Consider the following 16,759-nt stretch of genomic DNA (forward strand, 5'->3'; position numbering starts at 1 on the left):
TGTGTGTTTGATGTGATTTGATGTGTGTGTTTATCTGGTTTTAGGGGTCAGTGTGTGTTCATCCACATGCGGTCGCCTGTGTGTGTTGATGTAAATGTGTGTGTCCTGTCAGCCATGATCATGCTGAGACAGAATAATGCTGGAAAAAGCTCCCAGCTGTTAGACCTGAAGGTAAAGCTGCATGCTGTTGTGGTTTCTCTGAGTGTAGGATCACAAGACTTCTGCTGTTTTATGTTGTGTGTGTTGATCACGATCAGTGATCAATTCAGAAGTTAAAAGAAAAAGGCGTGGTGGCCAAGTGGTAAGGCGTTGGTCTCGTAAACCAAAGATCATGGGTTCAATTCCCATCCATGCCTTCAAAGATCTGTAGGAGGTTCCTTTTAAAGAAAGACAAAACCCATTGAGAGTAAAAACTATAGACAGAGCTTCCGTGATGTCACCCATTTGTTTCTGAAGAGCCGTTCTTAGGCTCGTGGGAGCCGCCATGTTGGAAGCATCACGTCCGCCAAAAACTCCAAATACGTACAAAGAGGGGGAGCACGAGTGGAGTTTGGGGGCGGGCGATCATGAAAGCAGGAAACTCGCAGTGTTATATGTCAGCCTTCTGCTGCTCAAGTGGCAACGCCTATAATTATGCAGAATTTTAACTCCGAATATAATTAAAACGAGTAAGTTATATAAAAAAAATCACCCCCATACAATTGACACTAGAAGAGAACCTATCATCTGAGACCAGAATGTTTTTTTGTACCAGGCTGTAAACATGTTCATTCCTGCTGTGAAGTCAGACATTAGCATGGGAGTCTATGGGAAATGACTCGCTTTTGGAGCCAGCCCCCAGTGGTTGCGGCATGAATTACAAGTTTTGACACTTCCGCATGGGCTTCAAGTTTGAACCCCGAAGGTTGCCGTCTGACAACACCACACAAAACAAAGATGTGTTAAACTGTGTGATCGTTGGCTGGAAGCACTGCTTCATGAACCTGTGTTTACTGTTCATTAAGCTTAGAGACGTTTCAGGAGTATGTTTGAGGAGTAAACTGATGCAAGTCCTCACAACAAGTGTATTTCACTGCACAAACACACACTCAGCTGATGTGTCCCAGGAAATGTCTTTTTGTCTGACGTATTAGAAGATTCTAGATTCTAGATTCAACAAATAGACAATTAACCCCTGCTGAGACCCCCACAGGGTTTCTGTGGCTGTATCTCCCTCATCCTCATCCTATGTGGATGAAACCTTACAGTCATGCTGAACATTTGACTCACAGCTGATATGCTGAAATGCTACAGACACTGCGCCACCTACTGGCCAGAGGACCTGTCTTTTGTTTAGGGGCCTTAAACAATTTCCCTCTGGGATTACTAAAGTACCTAAAATAAAAAAAAAATGTAAAAAAATTTCCCAGAATGCGTAATTTAATCCAAGTCTTCAAAATGGTGGAACAAACATTTCACACATTTCATTTCAGATCCTTTATTGTTCTGGAAAGAAAACCAAAACAAAGTCCTGACGTCCCATTACAAATATCATGGCAGCTGTTCATCCCTCTCCTGACGGTTCTCTTCTACCTCCAGCTTGTCCACACTTTCCGAGCTTTCCGAGCACATGTGACACGCGTTGTAGATAGGTCGCTAATTCCAGACAGCTATAGTGCACAGTAGTCTTTTATTCATTTACATTTACATTATTTCTCTGGAGACAACTCCTTGTTGTTGACTCTTTTCAGTTCCTCTCTAACTACCACACAGCTTTACAAAGCTAACAAAGTTCTATTCAGACTCATCCCAATCCAGAGCAGTTGTTCCACAGTAACACCTGCAGGAGGACGTCATCACCCAGTATGTGACCTGCACTGTGAGCTGTAAGGTCTTATACAGACAGGTGTGTGTCTTTCCTCATCAAGTCCAATCAGTATCATCAAAGACAGCTGGACTCAGATGAAGGTGTAGAACCATCTGAAGGACGATCAGAAGAAATGGACGCACCTGAGTTCAATATATGAGAGTCACAGCAAAGGCTCTGATACTTAGGACCATGTCATATTTCACTTTGTCTTTTTAATACATCTGCAAACATGTCAACAGCTCTGTGTGTTTCTGTCAGTATGGGGAGCTGTGTGGACATTAATGAGGAAAAATGAACTTCAATGATTTTAGCAAATGGCTGCAATATAACAAAGTGAAACATTTAAGGGGGTCTGAATACTTCCTGCACCCACTGTACACATAACAAATGAATGTGACTGAAACAACAGCTCTGTGTGTAATATAAATATACAAACTAATGTGATTTGATCAGAACATTTTAAAAGACAGTGATGATCTGTTCTTATTGTCTAAACAGGAACAGTTGAAGCACAGCTTGCAGCCCCTGTATCTCAGGCTTCTCAGCTTCTCTTCAGATGTTTGGACGTTTCTGCTGGAACCTCTCATTTAATGACTCACATTTAGAACTTTTGACTTTATGTGGAGGAGGGATTGATTTTGGAATGAGGAGGCTGCAGCCTGCGATTCCACCACTAGATGTCAGCATTGCCCAGCATTGGTGGTTCAGTTCAGATTGAGAGAATGCAAAGAGTGTGCAAAGCTGTCATCAAAGCAAAAGCTGGCTGCTTGGAAGAATGTCAAACATCAAACATATTCTGCTTGGTTTAACACTTTGTGTTCACTACATCATTCCACATGTGTTCCTTCATAGCTCTGATGTCTTCAGGATGAACCTACAATGTAGAAAGTCATAAAAACAAAGACAAACCACTGAGTGACTTTTGACTGGTACATTTAAAATGTCATCATATGTCCTAACCAGCAGGGGGAGCACTGATCATAAACTCTCTGTCTCACATGTTATTGTCATGTGTTTTTATGGACGATGATGCTGACTGTTGTTTTCTTGCTTCTCTCTGTAAACCAGCTACACCCTCCCTCCTAAAATGCAGGCTGCAGCGCTCTACCATTTGAGCTAATCCCCCTTGTATAAAGGGTCAATCGCAAGTCAATCAGGACTCACTGCACTACATGAAGTGTACTAGTGAAGTATTGGAAGCATCAGACTTTTAATCTGAGGGTCCAGGGTTCAAGTCCCTGTTTGGGCAGAACACTTTGTACTCCCTCTTGCTTGTACTCCCCTTCCCTCTCTGTTAATGTGCTTGGACAGAGCTCTGTGAACAGCCAGCCTCTTTGTGTCTTGCCCTCCTTGTGCAAGGTGTCAATGGACGTCTTTTGGGCAACTGTCAAGTCAGCAGTCTTCCTGTGGTTGTGCAGCCTACAGAACTAGACTGAGACCATTTAAAGGCCTTTGCAGGTGTTTTGAGTTCATTATCTGGTTAGAGTGGCTCCAGGTGTCTTCAATATTGAACCTTTTCACATATTCTCATTTCCTGACCTTCTGAATGTGGGTTTTCCATTAATGACTACAGCTGGACCAATGCACAGACTGTGGACTTCTCCATAGACTGATCTGTGTAGATAGGACACCAGTATTACTGTCTTAAGTTGGAATATTTATGACACCATCAAGTGATGATCCTGTGTCAGGACGTTGACCTTAAAATATGAAACGACGAGGATGGGATTCGAACCCACGCGTGCAGAGCACAATGGATTAGCAGTCCTACCTGGCTCACGACAGTCTGTCCAATTCCAATCTCCTCGGCCTATCGCGTACGCCGCCGTCCAATGTAAGATTGGATTTCATCCAATCGCGCGGCGCGACGACGCTCGACAGCGCCAATGGCGGCGCGCATTTCCATTCTACATTGGATGACGTAGCGAGTCCATAGCAACCGCTTCCAGTCAGTCGGTCGTCTACGACGAAGGATTCGACGCGTCTAAAAAGTAAGTAAATACTGCAAACGTGCGGTTTACAATAGCGTCTTGTATCGTTATAACGTGATAAGACGCTGTCACGTTGTAAAACAGCGGCTCATCCCGTTATAGCATGACAGGACGCGATGAGCCGCTAGCTTGTTATAACGTGATAAGATCACGTTATAGTGACATAAAGAAAACATAATTCAGTTCAGCGCTTCCGTACATTATTTGAAAACCAGGAGCACGTGTTCTTTATATTACACGATCGCTGTGGACGCGTATGTATTCGCATATTAACTGTTTATTTAGTGCAGCGGCGTCACAGCGCGTTGTTCATTATTGCATGCTCAGCGTTTTTTATTGTTGTCAGTGTCTTTAGATGAGCAATAACCACACGGCTATGGGAGAAGATGAGTGGATGAGCAGGCTGCCAGCTCAGGTGTTTGCCCTGCTGGAGGCTGCAGGCCAGCTCCTAGGCAGCAGAGGTGGCATGACCTCTATGAGAAGGTAAAGTGTTAGCCTGTTACTTACTATGGACATTATTATATAGCATCATGCAGTTTAATGAGTGACAGTTGCTTCAATACACACAGATAACATCAAATGCTGTGTCTGTTACATCATGTAATGTTGCTTTACCAGCCTGCCACTCAGTGTCCTGCTCCTCTCTCTCCAGTTCACTAAATCTCCCTTTGGTGGGGTGCACTCTGCTGCATTAAAGCCCAGCTTGGTGGCTAGGAGGACCACCAGTCCTCATCCTCTGTGAGGAGGAGGCTACCACCACCTCCATGCCACAGCCTGGTGTATCCTCAGCATCTGGGTATGTCAAAGCACATGTATGTGTAGTAACATTAGTTGCTATTAAGAAATATTATTGTGTGATTTGTGCTTTCTGGGTTCTTATATTTCTCATCTGTGTTTTTCCCCCAGGCTGTGGTTGATGCTGGTGTGCCAGGCATAGACAGAGTTGACAGCTTGGCAGAGTATCTGGTGGAGCTGAGGAAGCAGTCCTCTCTAGCCCTCACCAGTCAGCAGGTCAGATGTTTGTGTGTGCTTCTGCGCCTGTCATACATGTCCACGCTTATATTTTCTTTTCTCATGTGCCTGTGTTTTCATTCTGCTCTCTCTCAGGTCAGCACCATTGTTGCGTCGTGGCAGAACCTTCTGGACTACGGCAAGCAAAGGGTGGTGTTTGCTGCCAGGCACCAGAGCAGGCTGAATACAGGCAGGTTTAGGTCGCCAGAGAAGAGGCAGGACTTTACACCCGGGGTGGAGAGTTTGAAGCGACAAGCGCTCACCACCACTGCACCACTGGCTCAGTGGCCAGATTGCTGTCGTCTAGTGGAAATGATCTTCATTAGGCTCTGTGCTATCCACCGTAGTCCCAAGAAAAGGGGGACAAGCACATTTTCCAGATGGGACCTCATCTTGGAGGATTACCGTAAAATAAGGCAGCTTATTCTGTGTAATGGGGCTGTCATGCAGCAGACTAGTATGCAGCTGGTGGACGTTAACCACACTACTCTGGTGCAGTGGCACAACAAGAGGGTGAAGAGGCAGGACAGTATGGTACTGATGCAGGGGCTGGACCTCCCCAGTCGTGGCAGCTGACCCTCTGCCCCATGCAAATGTGCCCCCAGCATCTGCCCCAGCCTGTCCTTCTCCTGCCCCTGTGACTAATGCTGCTCCTGCACGTACACTGCAGCGTGAAGTACTGCACAACACGTGTAAGAAGTGTGGACAGTACAGGACAGCAGAAACTGGGCACAGCCAGTACAAGGGGACAGTCTACTGAAAGTAGAGACTGTCCCAAAAGAGCAGTGGCTGGACAACATAAAACAAAAAAAGTAATATGAGAGAGGCATAGATGACCCCTCGGACAAATACCCTCAGCACTGTGCCAGACCTATTTTTATAAATAATTGTTTTTGTTATAATTTATTACTCTGTAAAATGCTTGTGACAACTATAAATAAAGTTTGGTAAAGTGAGTAATGTATTGTTTTCTGTGTGTTTTTGTGTTGAGATTAGAGTCTGTTAAGTGCTGTGTACATGAGAAGTCTTTGCTTAATGCTGTTGTGTGGCTGTAGAGGGCGATGATGGATCTCACCACACACCACAAATGCAGACATAAAAATATCAATGTATCAGTAACGTAAGGTTAATAATCGGCAAAATCGGTGTTAAAGTGATGTCCAGTTACACATTTTTTTAAATCAGTCCAAATCTAATGCATTAATATTTGGCGTTTGTGGGACTCGAACCGGGAACCTTGGGGTCGAAGCATAAATTAATATAAAAATGGAAAACAGGTAGGGAGGGAGAGAGGGGGGGGAGAGGGAGAGAGAGAGAGGGAGGGAGAGAGAGGGAGAGAGAGGAGAGAGCAAGAGGGAGAGAGAGAGAGGGAGGGAGAGAGAGAGGGGGGGAGGGAGGGAGAGAGAGAGGGGGGGAGGGAGGGAGAGAGAGAGGGAGGGAGGGAGGGAGAGAGAGAGAGGGAGAGAGGGAGGGAGAGGGGGGGAGAGAGAGACAAGTTATTGTACAAGTTGGGAGGCTCAGGCATTGTTTTATATCTGTCATGTCAAAGTTTATCCAAAATATTGAGTTGGAGTTATTAGTGTTTGTATTGCAGCAGTTTTAAATGGTGTTTTCCACTTAGGTCCATTAACTCCTATTATAATACTACATTTTAATATCAGAGCCATAACAACATGGAATCATGCATTTCTTAATGTAAGGGTTTCATTTGTGAGGACATGTCAAAGTTCATGATCATAAATTCAGCTTCACATTCTTCATTTCACTGCTTCTAAGACAAAAACATGTTCTGACCTGAAATCACAGTCAGTGATTCAAATGAAAGTGAAACATCATCAACATTTAAAGCACAAAGTTGAAGCTGCTGTCACTTCCACACACTCTGCTTCTACACACAGCACAGACTCACTGAGGAACCAGAACCCAACCAGAACCCAGCATGTAGAGGCTGAGTGAATGTGGTGCTGAAGGTGTGGAGGTGGATCAGTGTGTCAGAGGAGACTCTGTAGAAGGACAGAGTGCCAGCAGGACAGTCCACATACACTGCTGCTCTGTCAGAGACAGAGGAGGAGGAGATGGATGTTACTCTGTTATTGTGATAGACAGAGTAACCAAGATCAGAGCAGATCAGACTCCAGGACTGATTGTTTCCTCCAAACCAGCAGTCATCACTGTTTCCTTTCCTTCTGATTCTTCTGTAACTCACTGATATATGAACCCTTCCTCTCCACTCGACCTCCCAGTAACAGCGACCAGTCAGAACATTTCTACACAGCAGCTGAGGCCACCTGTCAAATCTGTCTGGATGATCAGGATATGGCTGCTTCTCTCTCACATGTGTCACCTTCCTGTTGTTGTCAGACAGTTTGAGGTTTGTGTGCACTGAGTTTGTGTCGACTTCAAGTTGACAGAAATCTGATGGAGAGAAAAAGACACAGCTGCAGTTTATCATCTGACACATCTGATGGCTTCATTCTGTCTTTACTGACTGATGTGTTGTTCATTCATACAAAGTTTATCATCAGACTTTTTGTCACTAATGTTTGAATGAACAAACACACAACTATCAGCTTTGTGTTCAAACACAGACTGGATATTTGCAGCAATGTGAGTAAAGACAGACGACACATTTAGAACATGAGAAGAACAGCAGCATCAACTGTATCATTGGATAAAGAGCATCATCCAAAAGCTCCTTCATCAGAGTCTGGAGGAGGATCTGGACTGAAAGACCAGACTCAGACCTCCTGATCTATCCTGATATTGTTCCACTGTTACTATTGTAAATACTTATTCCGCTTCTGTATTATTCTCCTTCTTCTGGACACATTTTCAGCAGAACTAGTCCCACAGCTTTAATGTGAGCGACCTGAAACTTTTACAGGACGTCCGGCTGTACCGGGACACCTGTGCTGTGACTTTTCTTTCCGTTCCGACGTACGGTTTTCACGTAAATCGCAAAAAACCAGTGGGCGAACGACATAGACGGTGAATGGGGAGAGAGAGAGAGAAAAAGGCAAAAGTCACAAAACCAGGAAGCCGAAAACTGAGGGAGCCGTTTCCATGGTAACCGTAACAGCAGCATCAACTGTATCATTGGATAAAGAGCATCATCCAAAAGCTCCATACAGGAACATACACAACTACACTCACAGACACACACACACACACACACACACACACACACACACACACACTTACACAGACACACACTGATTTTCAAAATAAAAGCCTCTAATTCATTTCACAGCTAACTAGCGCTAGCCACCCCTACAAATTATACATCAAATCGACCGGCTCCGTCAGGACTACTACCCTCTGAGGTTTGGTAGCGATCGGATAAACGGTGTTTGAAAAAATCCAGAAAAACTGCGATCGACCCTCCCCACAGGCATCAAATCACTGTCAAACTTTGAAGGCATGGTGTTTGGGCATGCTTTCACACAGAACCTTCATTCAAAGTGTAAAATGTAGATAAACATTAGACCTCTGACATATTGAGTCCCCATGTCTGTGCCACTTTTTGTTTTGACAGGCAAGCCACTTAAGCTGACCTAACCCCCCTCATAGGAAATAATGGGAAACTGGTGAGATCCCTGACAAAACCCAGCTAACTTTGGAAGCCTATCAGTCTGGCATGCCTCTACACGGAATATTCATTTCAACTACAAACTGCTCATAAGGAGTTGGACTTTATCATACTGAGTCCTCATGTTCATGTCTTTTACCAAACTTCATAAAATAGCAGCCAAAGTCACATCCACATCTTTAGGATCCCTCCATTCAGAATGAATGGAGAAGCTTGGGGCCTATTAAACCTTATATAAAACCAATCAGAAACACTGTAAAAGCATGAAATGTCATCAGTGGCATCTTTCACATCTGCCGGTGATCAGGAATGAGGTTTGGTGGTATATAATGGGGCGGACCGGCAGCAGAGTGTGGGTGAGCGTGCATTGGCCCACTCAAAATGTCTTGTGGAATTTTCTAGGTTATATATACAATAGTTATTTCTATTTTCTTTCCTGTTTGGTTCTTCTGTCCTTATGTTCCTTTCTTTGGTTGGGATTGTTGGTGCATTATCATTGAGGGTTTTTCCTGTAGAACAGACCAAAAGTCCAGTTCATATGTTCACTGGGCCGAAGCCTCTGGCATAAAATCAATAATGTCATAATATGCCACCAGTACTGTTGTCCACAGGATGAAATCACACGTTTAAAAATTATTATTATTTAAATATATTTAACATTTCACCACAAGATGGCAGCAAACATGGTCAAACTCTCACCACCCTGTTTTGCCAGTGATCTGTGTTTTTTTATTGCCCATTTCTAAAATGGCAAGTGTGAGTAAGAAAAGGAAGGTTGACAGCGAAGGCCGAAGTTTCAGGACAAGTGGAAATGGAAGAAGAATGTGAGGGCAAGACATCTTGCACATTGAAACCTGTGTTGGAGCCAGACCTGCCCCCTTTACTGCAGCTGAGAGCCCAGTCTCTTCCTTCTCATCAGAGGTCCCTCGTTAATCGCGGGGTTACGTTCCAAAAATAACCCGCAAAAGGTGAAATCCGTGAAGTGATGGGCTTTATTTTTTACAGTTATTCTAGATGCTTTAAGGCTGTGAAGCCCTCACTACACACTTTATACTCCTTTCTCTCCTGTTCAAACACTGTCAGAGTTCAAACCTTCATAAAAATAAGTCCAGTGTTACAGAATGAAACCAAAGCACAAAGCAAAATAAAAGGAAATATAATAACTGAAGATTAAACAATGGTTTGTGAAATGGAAGTTGTGGCGGCTGCACTAAAATGAATGATAAGTTAATGTGGTCTGTTCAGAGCTGTCAGTAAAAGCTTGTTTAACTGGTTTCGGCTGTCCCGCCTAACAAATGAAGAGATTGCTTCCAAAACGCTATAAATCCAGAAAAAAGTGTTTTCTTTCCAAAAAGGGTTTATATGAAACTTCTAGTTTTCGGATAACGTGTTTTGTTACTAATTGATTAAAAGCTTTAAACAGAGACCCCGTGTGAAACTTATTTTGGTGGTAACTCGTTTTCTTAAACAGTGGCGTTTCTCGCCCTAACCCTAACCCTAATAATGCTGCTCACAGCTCAGTGTCTCAGTGTCTTCACTCTTCAGTCCATCAGTCCAGTCTGACCCTTTGGATGAGATTCTTTGTGTCTGAGTCCTGCCTGCTTTTGGACTGTGGAGCTGTTTCTTCCTGTGTTTGGACCTTTTCAACCCTTTGTGGTCTCTTATTGGATTTTGTCTTTTGTCTGCTTTGGTTGTCTCTGTTATGTCCCAGGCTGAGGGGAAACCCACACACAGCATGTCTGCACCTCCCCACTCGTCCCCACTCTCAGATCGGCAGCTACACAGGCTGGTTTCAGTGTTAGGCTGCAGTTCATGAACTCAGAGCTGAGCAGTGCCCAAACAAACACAGAGACACTACAACACACTAAAGCTCCCTAACAAGAGAAAAAAGGAAAACCAATGACAAAGCTGGAACCTAAAACTCCTGCTGGGGAGTAATAAACTCCAGTAAACACCAAAGAAATCCAACCGCCGAGGCTGCGCTACAACAGCTCTGATGGACTGATAGAACACTGACTCATGCACAATAACATGAGGAAAGACTGAGTCAAACTTACACTTCCTCAGCCCAGGTTTTAACCACTGCTCTCCACCATGCTCCACCCTGCAGGAAGAAACACAGTCAGAATGATTTTCTAACCAACATGAGTCCAAACTGCTGATCAACATGAAGCAGAGTTCCTCAGTTTGTCAGAGACACACAAACAGACTGAAACTCATGTGTGTCGACTCCAGAAGAGTCTCTCCTGATCTGCTCTGTGTTTATTCATGTCCTCCATTCTGTGAAATATTGCTCTCTGTCAGTGCTTTACTGTAAAATCCTCTTCATGCAGCAACAGTGTAGGTTTGATCTCAGCATTGTGCATTTATCCAAAGCAGCAAACAAGCCACACTGTCTCTGACTGTTTGTTCCTTTCACTCTATATGCAAACACAGGCCTGGTTCACATGTGTCATGGATGGAAGAGTTTCTGACACACTTCAAATAAATACATTCACTCATGTCTGTGTGTAGTTTTTACAGTGATAATATTGTAGTGTCTCCCTGCTCTCTGTCTCTGACTGAAGGAACTCCTCCTTCTACCATTGTGTTGTTGTCTCCTCTGAAGCTTCACATATGGATTGTTTCAGGAACATTTGTTTGTGGAAATAATTCAGTGGTTCTTACAGCTGAGGACATTAATAAGTAGGGCATCATTTTGTATTTGATCTGCACTAAGTGTGACTGAAAATCAGTCTGTATGTATTTTGACATGAAGAACGTGTATAAAGAAAAGTGAAGTTAACATGATGGACACTTAATGATGGAGGAAGATGAACATCAGGGATCAGTGATTATTTCTTCTCTGCAGTTTCAGTCCATCCATCAACAGCTGTGGATATATGAGCTAAACTGACAGACTGAGGAGGACTCATGCTCTGTGGTCTCTGTGTACCTGAGAGTCTTCAGACTACAATCTGGACTGTTGAGTAAAGCAGACAGCAGCTCCACTCCTGAGTCTCCTGGATGATTGTAGCTCAGGTCCAGCTCTCTCAGATAGGAGGGGTTGGAGGTCAGAGCCGAGGCCAGAGAAGCACAGCCCTCCTGTGTGATCAGACACCCTGACAGACTGGAGGAACAAAACATGTCATGAACTCAAGAAGAAAGAAGGAAAATCCAACAGATCTTCAACATGAACATGAAGATGACATGAAGCAGAATTTAACTGATGATCAACAAGCTGGATCCTGACCTGAGAGTCTCCAGTCTGCAGTCTGGACCCCCTAATCCGTGAGACAGCTGCTTCACTCCTGAATCCTGCAGGTCATTATTATCCAGGTCCAGCTCTCTCAGACTAGAGGACTGGGAGCTGAGGACTGAGGACAGAGCTTCACAGCTTCTCTCTGAGAGGTTACAGCTGCTCAGCCTGAAAGAAATGAAATGTGTACATTTAACAATACTGAATAATTGTAAGAAGTAGAGCAGTGCAATGAAAAAAACAATTCTACAACATGAAAGGACACTATTGTCTAAGCTTAGTAATGTCAGTGGTTATAATTTGTGAATTATGTTTGTACATTTTTTATTATTAATCATCTGTCATTTCTATGGCAGAGAACAGGAATCAGCCAATCAGAAAAAAATGTATTGTTGCCAGGTGAGGTCTGAGATTCAGCTGCAAGCACACGGTGCAGCAGACGTTATGGCATATAGGGCAGGCCAGGAGTGAGAGACAGGGAGCGGGTTTCCTTCTATATTGATCCTCCCTCTGTGTTTCAGTCACTTCATGTGAACTGATTGTGTGCTGATCAACACAAGCAGACACATCAGCACAGATTCATGTGAACTAAGTTACCTGTTGTGCAGCTTTTTTTGGAGGCTTTGGGTAATCTGTTTCTAATCTGTTTAATCTGATCTGTTCTGTGAAGTCTCTAAAACCTGACAGTGCAGCTGATGGCCTCATTGGGAATACAGTGAAACAGAAATGTGGTTTTTGTGGTTAAAGTCATGGTGGCACAGAGGTAGACAGTAACAGATGTAAACATTTTGTTCTAATAACCTGTTAGTGTAGTGCCACCATGAGGCTGACAGAACTGTTTCATTTTCAGTTGGTTTTATATTTGTCATCATGGCTTAAAATAAATAAGGAGTTATTGAATCTCTCAGTGATAGTTGTTGAGTTAACCCTTTACTTCTGTCAGTATAATAGCTGTTGAAATCCACCAGAATGCAGGAAATGGCTTCTACTTCATCCAAAATGTTCTGGGGGAGGTAACTCTGATACTTTTCCACATTAAAACCATACAGCCTGTCCTTATTAGCTTTAGATATGATTCCAGCCTCAGACCTTTATGGTGTATTTCCAGGCTATTCTTTAAGGTCAGTGACTTCATATTGTTCATCTTCAGCAGTTTCTGTTTCATAACTTCCTAATGTTCAAAGGTTTTCTACTTTTCACAATAAAACAGCTTCATCTATTCAAAGTGTTTCAGCAACTTAAATTCAGACTGCAGATTCTCCAGCAATTCAGAGCAATCCTTCACATCATTCAGAGCAATGCTTCAGCTGCAGCAACCAAACTCACATTTTCTGCAGGAAATGCTTTCTAGTTAACTTTGTGTTCATAGTGTGTCAATTCATATTTTCCTCTTGTTTAATGAGTTGCAGTTTAATGTTATAGATGTACTTGCACAATCCATCATCATTTAATCTCTTGAGTGAAGCCTACATCTAGAAGGTTTCATTCCTAAATGTGTTTTGTTTGTAACCCAGTTTAAAATCCCCACATGTTTTAATGAGTGTTGATCATTTCAGTTCAAGTTTAAATGTGTAAGCATTTAAAATGTGATTTAAAAGGGTAAAAAAGTGTTACATGTTTGTTGTGTTATGTTAAAGAATGTTGCTGAAAGATGTCCCACCAGCATAGATGGGGTTAATAACAAGTGACAGGACCGTGAGCACAGTGTGACACAGACTAGGAGAGGTGTGTCGGAGAAACATGTGTAACACAGAGATTTTCTGTCTTCATTTCTAAGTTAGCAGTGCACAAAACGGTGTGTAACTTGTGTCTTAAGGTTGTTGACAGGACAATCTGTGAGAAGAAGTCTAGCAGCATACTGAGAGGCGGGAAGACTTTCAGCACGAAGTTCAGACGGTTTATGTTTGGTGCTAATGCTAAAGCTAGCTGTTAGCCACCTGGAAGAATAGATTCAAGTCAGTTGATGACAAGTGAAGGGACTTTTTCTAGCTCTAGTTGGACTCACTCAGTCGACTGTTTGAGGAGCTCATCTGCTGTTTTCCACCTGAGGACAGAGAAGAGACACGGACGGAGGTTGGAGCCACTAGGACTTGGGAGTTTCTTCCGGCAAGAAGAGAGGATAGAGACAGTAGACGGAGTCTGTGGTGAGATGCTGATGCTGAGCCTGCTCCTGTGACTGTTGGAGGACGGGACTGGAACACCTCAGGTGCTTGTTTTATTTTGCTCACAGAGTGAAGCGGCCATTAAGTTTTGGGCGTCCACGAACACAAGCACCGCATCAGGCCTGCTGCGGTATATGTCAGTCTGTAATCATTTAAGTTGCTGCTTTATAGAGTGTATTAAGGTGTGGGGGCCACAACTTTTGTTTAAGTGACCTTGAGGTTGGTAAACTGAGTTTCTGAATTCATTAGAGGGTTAAGAAAAAAGGTTATATTGTGTTTTTGCCTCCAAACAGCTGGAGTGTTTTTCTTTAAAAAAGTGACATTTGATGTTTAAGGCTCCAAAACAATATTCTAATTTTATTTTCATGTCTTAGTTCACCAGCATTAACCTTTTCTTAAATAACAGAGAATTATTTTTCTAAAACCTTGTGTTGTGTTACTTATTACTCACCTGAGAAAGGGCAGTGATTCAATTGCAGAGACATATGCAGACGTAGTTAAGATCTTCATTAAAAATCTAATTTAAAGATGGCCATTTGATTGATGGGTTAAACACTGCACTTGTGTGTATTAAAGGGACATCCAAGATAATAATTAAAACTGAGTTAATCAGGGTTAAGAAACATTGGATAAATACTTTAAAAGAACCTAAAAGCCTGCCCTCATCTGTAATGTGGTGAGAGTTGCTCCTCTGGCACTTCCTGTGTTTTTCATTTCTTGCTCGTTTCCTTGTTTTTGTTCTTTCCAGGCGCGATGGTCCAGCTGGGTGGAGTCGTGGCTTCTTCTCACCTGGGTTCCGTTTCCCGTCATTCCGCCGGCTACTTAAGCGCCGCCTCCCTTCTCCTCGGCGCCAGTTCTTCACTGCTATTTTCGTACTAAGCAACCAGCCACCTTTCTGTCCGTTCTAAGTGACCAGTGACTTACCTTGTTTTTTGCCTAGGCCTCCAGCCGCGCCACCCGGTTGTTTCTCACCCTGGAACTGAGTTGTGCTTCGCCCTCGTGGTTGTTTGTCGTTCCTCCTTCAAGTTACCTCGTAGTTCGCCCTTGTGGTTGTTTTTGGTTATATTTTGGACTCAGCTCAGTTTTCGCCTCAGTGGTAGTTTTTTGTTTTCTCTATTAAAGTGAGTAAATGTACCTGCTTCTGGATCTCCGTCTGTGATCGCACATAACATCATCAATATGACTACAGAGGGGAGCGCTACATGTTGTTGAAGTGTTTTCTATATTCACATATGTTTGTCGGAAATATTTGACACCAGAAAGTTCCAACAATTTTATTTTGGAACTCATTTGTACTAGTTATATCTACAACTCATGCTGATATACAACAATGAAATGTGAAGACTGGATCAACACCCAGATTTACCCTGACCCGAGGATCTGCAGTCTTGGGACTTCAGAGCTCACCCCACCACAAACTTTACATCACAACACATAAAACTATTGAGACTGACCTCAGAGTCTGCAGTCCACAACTCTCCAGAAAACCACGTAGCTGCTCCACATCCTGCAGGTGGTTCCCACTGAGGTCCAGATATCTCAGCTGGGAGGGGTTAGCCTTCAGAGCTGATCCCAGAGAGCTGATCTCTGACAAACCACAGCCACACAACCTAATAAAACAACACAAGACATTGATAGAGCCATTGATACCACTGATCATCTAATAATATGGGATAACATTAAAACATACAGATGACTGTTACTGGGAGGGAAGAAAATAATAATTATTCACTGAATTACTGAGCAACATTTGAACATATGAGTAGATCTGATTTGTCATCAGAGCAACAGTGACTGAAGATACACATGTCTGTGGTCCTTTTCTGTCTGTCAGTCCTGACAGATGATTTAAAAACTGGACCTCAGCCTAATAATAACATTAACTGACCTAAGAACCTGCAGTATGCAGTGAGGACTGTCCAGTCCAGCACATAGCTGCTTCAGTCCTGAATCCTGCAGCCTGTTCTGGTTCATGTCGAGCTCTGTCAGATGGGAGGGGTCGGACTTCAGAGCTGAGGCCACAACTTCCCAGTGAGTCTCTGAGAGTTTACAGTCAGAAAGTCTGTGATGACAGAAATATCAGAACATTATGAAAGGGACACTTTAAGTAGTAGCAGTGATCTCATTTGATCTGACTGTTTGACATGTAACAATAGTTCTGATCATTCTCATCGTCTCATTTTGACAGTGTATTTCACTTTATTCCTCTGTTGTAGGTTCTTCCAGCTGATATTGGTGAAAGATAAATTCTTCTCTTTCATTCAGAGACTTTAAAGAGTTATTCTGTTGTGTGACATCCTGATTGAACTGTTTGTGTAATGGTATGTGTCTGCATGTTTGCATACCATGATGTTGTGCTGCAGTTTTTGCAGTCTTTGTATCTATGTAGTTTGTGCAGCTCTTTGGCCACATGCAGCTGTTTTAACTACAAATAAAGACACATTTATTGTCCATTCATTTAACAGCTTCAAACAGAAACATACAAAACAATGTTTTCACAGTAGAAGAACATCTGAGACAAAAACACAGCTGATGTGATGTGTCAATGAACACAAGGAGCTCTGTTAGAGAGAAACATACAGTGTGAATGTGTCTAAGAACTAAACCAGTAATCTACACTGATTGGTCACATCTGGACTCACCTGAACTTTCTGCAGTTCCTCACAGCTGGAAGCAGTCTCAATCGTCCTTCTGTTGTTGTGTTGTACTTCATCAGGTCTAGCTCATCAAGAACCTCCTCTGACATCTGCAGCATGTAGGCCAGAGCTGAGCAGTGGATCTCAGAGAGTTTCTTCTCTGATCTGTTCTCTGACTGCAGGAACTCTTGGATCTCCTGATGCACTGAGAGGTCGTTCATCTCCATCAGACAGTGGAAGATGTTGATGCTTCTGTCAGGAGACACTGTATGAGTGCGTCTCT

At 43.1% G+C, this 16,759-nt stretch overlaps 1 non-coding gene across 1 annotated transcript; it reads left to right on the forward strand.

Moving 5' to 3' along the window:
- Positions 1 to 284: 284 nt before the first annotated feature.
- Positions 285 to 356, forward strand: trnat-cgu (transfer RNA threonine (anticodon CGU)). The gene has a single exon. It is a non-coding gene; the product is annotated as a tRNA-Thr (tRNA).
- Positions 357 to 16,759: the final 16,403 nt, after the last annotated feature.

This window comes from Parambassis ranga, unplaced genomic scaffold (genome assembly GCF_900634625.1).
Source record: "Parambassis ranga unplaced genomic scaffold, fParRan2.1 scaffold_21_arrow_ctg1, whole genome shotgun sequence".
NCBI classification, from domain to species: Eukaryota; Metazoa; Chordata; class Actinopteri; family Ambassidae; genus Parambassis; species Parambassis ranga.